The following is a 5,000-nucleotide window of genomic DNA, read 5'->3' on the forward strand; positions in this document are numbered from 1 at the left end:
GGCCCAAATGCACGTAAGATAGCCACTGATGACTTCAACGAAAGGAAGGTCATTCTCATTGATGATGTTGGGCGTATATAAACCAACCAAAGCGCCTGCAATATAATTGTTTACATAACACATTTCTCCATTGGGAAGCAAACGTCAATGTTCGGTCAAAAGTAATGTCCCCATGAAAAAGAAATGTCAACATCTGAAGGCAGAGAATAGACAGAGATGAAATTAAGACGAAACGCCCTGCTGATTGACTTTGTGAGGTACCTTATTGCGTAGTATCTACGTCCTGACAATGTAGCACATGTCCCACACCACAACTACACCTTGACAAGTCGCACATGGAATTTAGCAGGCGTCACAGTGGCTCAGTCACGCCAATCTCAAGGGAAGGGATTATCAGTAAGTCTGTAATGCTTAAGACTTTGGTACTGTGATGTGCGGTCCTATGGTGTAATGGTTAGCACTCTGGACTCTGAATCCAGCGATCCGAGTTCAAATCTCGGTAGGACCTACCAATGTTTTTTAGCAAGATTTTCATTCATTTTGATTGGGATGTGGGAAACAAAGCATAATGAATCAGAAGACTACACTGGTCGTGGCAAACTACCTTTACACCTCTACACCACACCCAAATCCAATGCCTAATATTATTCCATTTTAAGGGTTTCTCCCAGACCACAATCTAATGTAGGATAACAACATGTGTGTGTCCCCGGATACGTCCTCTTAGCTTAACTGGAAAATGATCCATATCTATTAGGCTAAGCTGTCAACTGGTCCCATGGTGTAATGGTTAGCACTCTGGACTTTGAATCCAGCGATCCGAGTTCAAATCTCGGTGGGACCTATATTTTTGCAGCAGAACAATGTCAAATTGGCCCAAATGCACGTAAGATAGCCACTGATGACTTCAACGAAAGGAAGGCCATTCTCATTGATGATGTTGGGCGTATATAAACCAACCAAAGCGCCTGCAATATAATTGTTTACATAACACATTTCTCCATTGGGAAGCAAACGTCAATGTTCGGTCAAAAGTAATATCCCCATGAAAAAGAAATGTCAACATCTGAAGGCAGAGAATAGACAGAGATGAAATTAAGACGAAACGCCCTGCTGATTGACTTTGTGAGGTACCTTATTGCGTAGTATCTACGTCCTGACAATGTAGCACATGTCCCACACCACAACTACACCTTGACAAGTCGCACATGGAATTTAGCAGGCGTCACAGTGGCTCAGTCACGCCAATCTCAAGGGAAGGGATTATCAGTAAGTCTGTAATGCTTAAGACTTTGGTACTGTGATGTGCGGTCCTATGGTGTAATGGTTAGCACTCTGGACTCTGAATCCAGCGATCCGAGTTCAAATCTCGGTAGGACCTACCGATGTTTTTTAGCAAGATTTTCATTCATTTTGATTGGGATGTGGGAAACAAAGCATAATGAATCAGAAGACTACACTGGTCGTGGCAAACTACCTTTACACCTCTACACCACACCCAAATCCAATGCCTAATATTATTCCATTTTAAGGGTTTCTCCCAGACCACAATCTAATGTAGGATAACAACATGTGTGTGTCCCCGGATACGTCCTCTTAGCTTAACTGGAAAATGATCCCTATCTATTAGGCTAAGCTGTCAACTGGTCCCATGGTGTAATGGTTAGCACTCTGGACTTTGAATCCAGCGATCCGAGTTCAAATCTCGGTGGGACCTATATTTTTGCAGCAGAACAATGTCAAATTGGCCCAAATGCACGTAAGATAGCCACTGATGACTTCAACGAAAGGAAGGCCATTCTCATTGATGATGTTGGGCGTATATAAACCAACCAAAGCGCCTGCAATATAATTGTTTACATAACACATTTCTCCATTGGGAAGCAAACGTCAATGTTCGGTCAGAAGTAATGTCCCCATGAAAAAGAAATGTCAACATCTGAAGGCAGAGAATAGACAGAGATGAAATTAAGACGAAACACCCTGCTGATTGACTTTGTGAGGTACCTTATTGCGTAGTATCTACGTCCTGACAATGTAGCACATGTCCCACACCACAACTACACCTTGACAAGTCGCACATGGAATTTAGCAGGCGTCACAGTGGCTCAGTCACGCCAATCTCAAGGGAAGGGATTATCAGTAAGTCTGTAATGCTTAAGACTTTGGTACTGTGATGTGCGGTCCTATGGTGTAATGGTTAGCACTCTGGACTCTGAATCCAGCGATCCGAGTTCAAATCTCGGTAGGACCTACCGATGTTTTTTAGCAAGATTTTCATTCATTTTGATTGGGATGTGGGAAACAAAGCATAATGAATCAGAAGACTACACTGGTCGTGGCAAACTACCTTTACACCTCTACATCACACCCAAATCCAATGCCTAATATTATTCCATTTTAAGGGTTTCTCCCAGACCACAATCTAATGTAGGATAACAACATGTGTGTGTCCCCAGATACTTCCTCTTAGCTTAACTGGAAAATGATCCCTATCTATTAGGCTAAGCTGTCAACTGGTCCCATGGTGTAATGGTTAGCACTCTGGACTTTGAATCCAGCGATCCGAGTTCAAATCTCGGTGGGACCTATATTTTTGCAGCAGAACAATGTCAAATTGGCCCAAATGCACGTAAGATAGCCACTGATGACTTCAACGAAAGGAAGGTCATTCTCATTGATGATGTTGGGCGTATATAAACCAACCAAAGCGCCTGCAATATAATTGTTTACATAACACATTTCTCCATTGGGAAGCAAACGTCAATGTTCGGTCAAAAGTAATGTCCCCATGAAAAAGAAATGTCAACATCTGAAGGCAGAGAATAGACAGAGATGAAATTAAGACGAAACGCCCTGCTGATTGACTTTGTGAGGTACCTTATTGCGTAGTATCTACGTCCTGACAATGTAGCACATGTCCCACACCACAACTACACCTTGACATGTCGCACATGGAATTTAGCAGGCGTCACAGTGGCTCAGTCACGCCAATCTCAAGGGAAGGGATTATCAGTAAGTCTGTAATGCTTAAGACTTTGGTACTGTGATGTGCGGTCCTATGGTGTAATGGTTAGCACTCTGGACTCTGAATCCAGCGATCCGAGTTCAAATCTCGGTAGGACCTACCGATGTTTTTTAGCAAGATTTTCATTCATTTTGATTGGGATGTGGGAAACAAAGCATAATGAATCAGAAGACTACACTGGTCGTGGCAAACTACCTTTACACCTCTACATCACACCCAAATCCAATGCCTAATATTATTCCATTTTAAGGGTTTCTCCCAGACCACAATCTAATGTAGGATAACAACATGTGTGTGTCCCCAGATACTTCCTCTTAGCTTAACTGGAAAATGATCCCTATCTATTAGGCTAAGCTGTCAACTGGTCCCATGGTGTAATGGTTAGCACTCTGGACTTTGAATCCAGCGATCCGAGTTCAAATCTCGGTGGGACCTATATTTTTGCAGCAGAACAATGTCAAATTGGCCCAAATGCACGTAAGATAGCCACTGATGACTTCAACGAAAGGAAGGTCATTCTCATTGATGATGTTGGGCGTATATAAACCAACCAAAGCGCCTGCAATATAATTGTTTACATAACACATTTCTCCATTGGGAAGCAAACGTCAATGTTCGGTCAGAAGTAATGTCCCCATGAAAAAGAAATGTCAACATCTGAAGGCAGAGAATAGACAGAGATGAAATTAAGACGAAACACCCTGCTGATTGACTTTGTGAGGTACCTTATTGCGTAGTATCTACGTCCTGACAATGTAGCACATGTCCCACACCACAACTACACCTTGACATGTCGCACATGGAATTTAACAGGCGTCACAGTGGCTCAGTCACGCCAATCTCAAGGGAAGGGATTATCAGTAAGTCTGTAATGCTTAAGACTTTGGTACTGTGATGTGCGGTCCTATGGTGTAATGGTTAGCACTCTGGACTCTGAATCCAGCGATCCGAGTTCAAATCTCGGTAGGACCTACCGATGTTTTTTAGCAAGATTTTCATTCATTTTGATTGGGATGTGGGAAACAAAGCATAATGAATCAGAAGACTACACTGGTCGTGGCAAACTACCTTTACACCTCTACATCACACCCAAATCCAATGCCTAATATTATTCCATTTTAAGGGTTTCTCCCAGACCACAATCTAATGTAGGATAACAACATGTGTGTGTCCCCGGATACGTCCTCTTAGCTTAACTGGAAAATGATCCCTATCTATTAGGCTAAGCTGTCAACTGGTCCCATGGTGTAATGGTTAGCACTCTGGACTTTGAATCCAGCGATCCGAGTTCAAATCTCGGTGGGACCTATATTTTTGCAGCAGAACAATGTCAAATTGGCCCAAATGCACGTAAGATAGCCACTGATGACTTCAACGAAAGGAAGTCCATTCTCATTGATGATGTTGGGCGTATATAAACCAACCAAAGCGCCTGCAATATAATTGTTTACATAACACATTTCTCCATTGGGAAGCAAACGTCAATGTTCGGTCAGAAGTAATGTCCCCATGAAAAAGAAATGTCAACATCTGAAGGCAGAGAATAGACAGAGATGAAATTAAGACGAAACGCCCTGCTGATTGACTTTGTGAGGTACCTTATTGCGTAGTATCTACGTCCTGACAATGTAGCACATGTCCCACACCACAACTACACCTTGACAAGTCGCACATGGAATTTAGCAGGCGTCACAGTGGCTCAGTCACGCCAATCTCAAGGGAAGGGATTATCAGTAAGTCTGTAATGCTTAAGACTTTGGTACTGTGATGTGCGGTCCTATGGTGTAATGGTTAGCACTCTGGACTCTGAATCCAGCGATCCGAGTTCAAATCTCGGTAGGACCTACCGATGTTTTTTAGCAAGATTTTCATTCATTTTGATTGGGATGTGGGAAACAAAGCATAATGAATCAGAAGACTACACTGTTCGTGGCAAACTACCTTTACACCTCTACATCACACCCAAATCCAA

General features: G+C 42.7%; 11 non-coding genes across 11 annotated transcripts; all 11 read left to right on the plus strand.

The window, feature by feature from the left end:
* The first annotated feature begins 436 nt into the window (after positions 1-436).
* On the plus strand, positions 437-508 carry Trnaq-cug (transfer RNA glutamine (anticodon CUG)). Its single transcript has one exon. It is a non-coding gene; the product is annotated as a tRNA-Gln (tRNA).
* Positions 509-772: 264 nt separating this feature from the next.
* Trnaq-uug (transfer RNA glutamine (anticodon UUG)) lies at positions 773-844 on the plus strand. Its single transcript has one exon. It is a non-coding gene; the product is annotated as a tRNA-Gln (tRNA).
* Positions 845-1,309: 465 nt separating this feature from the next.
* Positions 1,310-1,381, plus strand: Trnaq-cug (transfer RNA glutamine (anticodon CUG)). Its single transcript has one exon. It is a non-coding gene; the product is annotated as a tRNA-Gln (tRNA).
* Positions 1,382-1,645: 264 nt separating this feature from the next.
* On the plus strand, positions 1,646-1,717 carry Trnaq-uug (transfer RNA glutamine (anticodon UUG)). The gene has a single exon. It is a non-coding gene; the product is annotated as a tRNA-Gln (tRNA).
* Positions 1,718-2,182: 465 nt separating this feature from the next.
* Positions 2,183-2,254, plus strand: Trnaq-cug (transfer RNA glutamine (anticodon CUG)). The gene has a single exon. It is a non-coding gene; the product is annotated as a tRNA-Gln (tRNA).
* Positions 2,255-2,518: 264 nt separating this feature from the next.
* Positions 2,519-2,590, plus strand: Trnaq-uug (transfer RNA glutamine (anticodon UUG)). The gene has a single exon. It is a non-coding gene; the product is annotated as a tRNA-Gln (tRNA).
* A 465-nt stretch (positions 2,591-3,055) lies between these two features.
* On the plus strand, positions 3,056-3,127 carry Trnaq-cug (transfer RNA glutamine (anticodon CUG)). The gene has a single exon. It is a non-coding gene; the product is annotated as a tRNA-Gln (tRNA).
* Positions 3,128-3,391: 264 nt separating this feature from the next.
* Positions 3,392-3,463, plus strand: Trnaq-uug (transfer RNA glutamine (anticodon UUG)). Its single transcript has one exon. It is a non-coding gene; the product is annotated as a tRNA-Gln (tRNA).
* Positions 3,464-3,928: 465 nt separating this feature from the next.
* On the plus strand, positions 3,929-4,000 carry Trnaq-cug (transfer RNA glutamine (anticodon CUG)). Its single transcript has one exon. It is a non-coding gene; the product is annotated as a tRNA-Gln (tRNA).
* Positions 4,001-4,264: 264 nt separating this feature from the next.
* Trnaq-uug (transfer RNA glutamine (anticodon UUG)) lies at positions 4,265-4,336 on the plus strand. The gene has a single exon. It is a non-coding gene; the product is annotated as a tRNA-Gln (tRNA).
* Positions 4,337-4,801: 465 nt separating this feature from the next.
* On the plus strand, positions 4,802-4,873 carry Trnaq-cug (transfer RNA glutamine (anticodon CUG)). The gene has a single exon. It is a non-coding gene; the product is annotated as a tRNA-Gln (tRNA).
* Positions 4,874-5,000: the final 127 nt, after the last annotated feature.

This window comes from Haliotis asinina, chromosome 14 (assembly GCF_037392515.1).
Source record: "Haliotis asinina isolate JCU_RB_2024 chromosome 14, JCU_Hal_asi_v2, whole genome shotgun sequence".
Taxonomy (NCBI): domain Eukaryota; kingdom Metazoa; phylum Mollusca; class Gastropoda; order Lepetellida; family Haliotidae; genus Haliotis; species Haliotis asinina.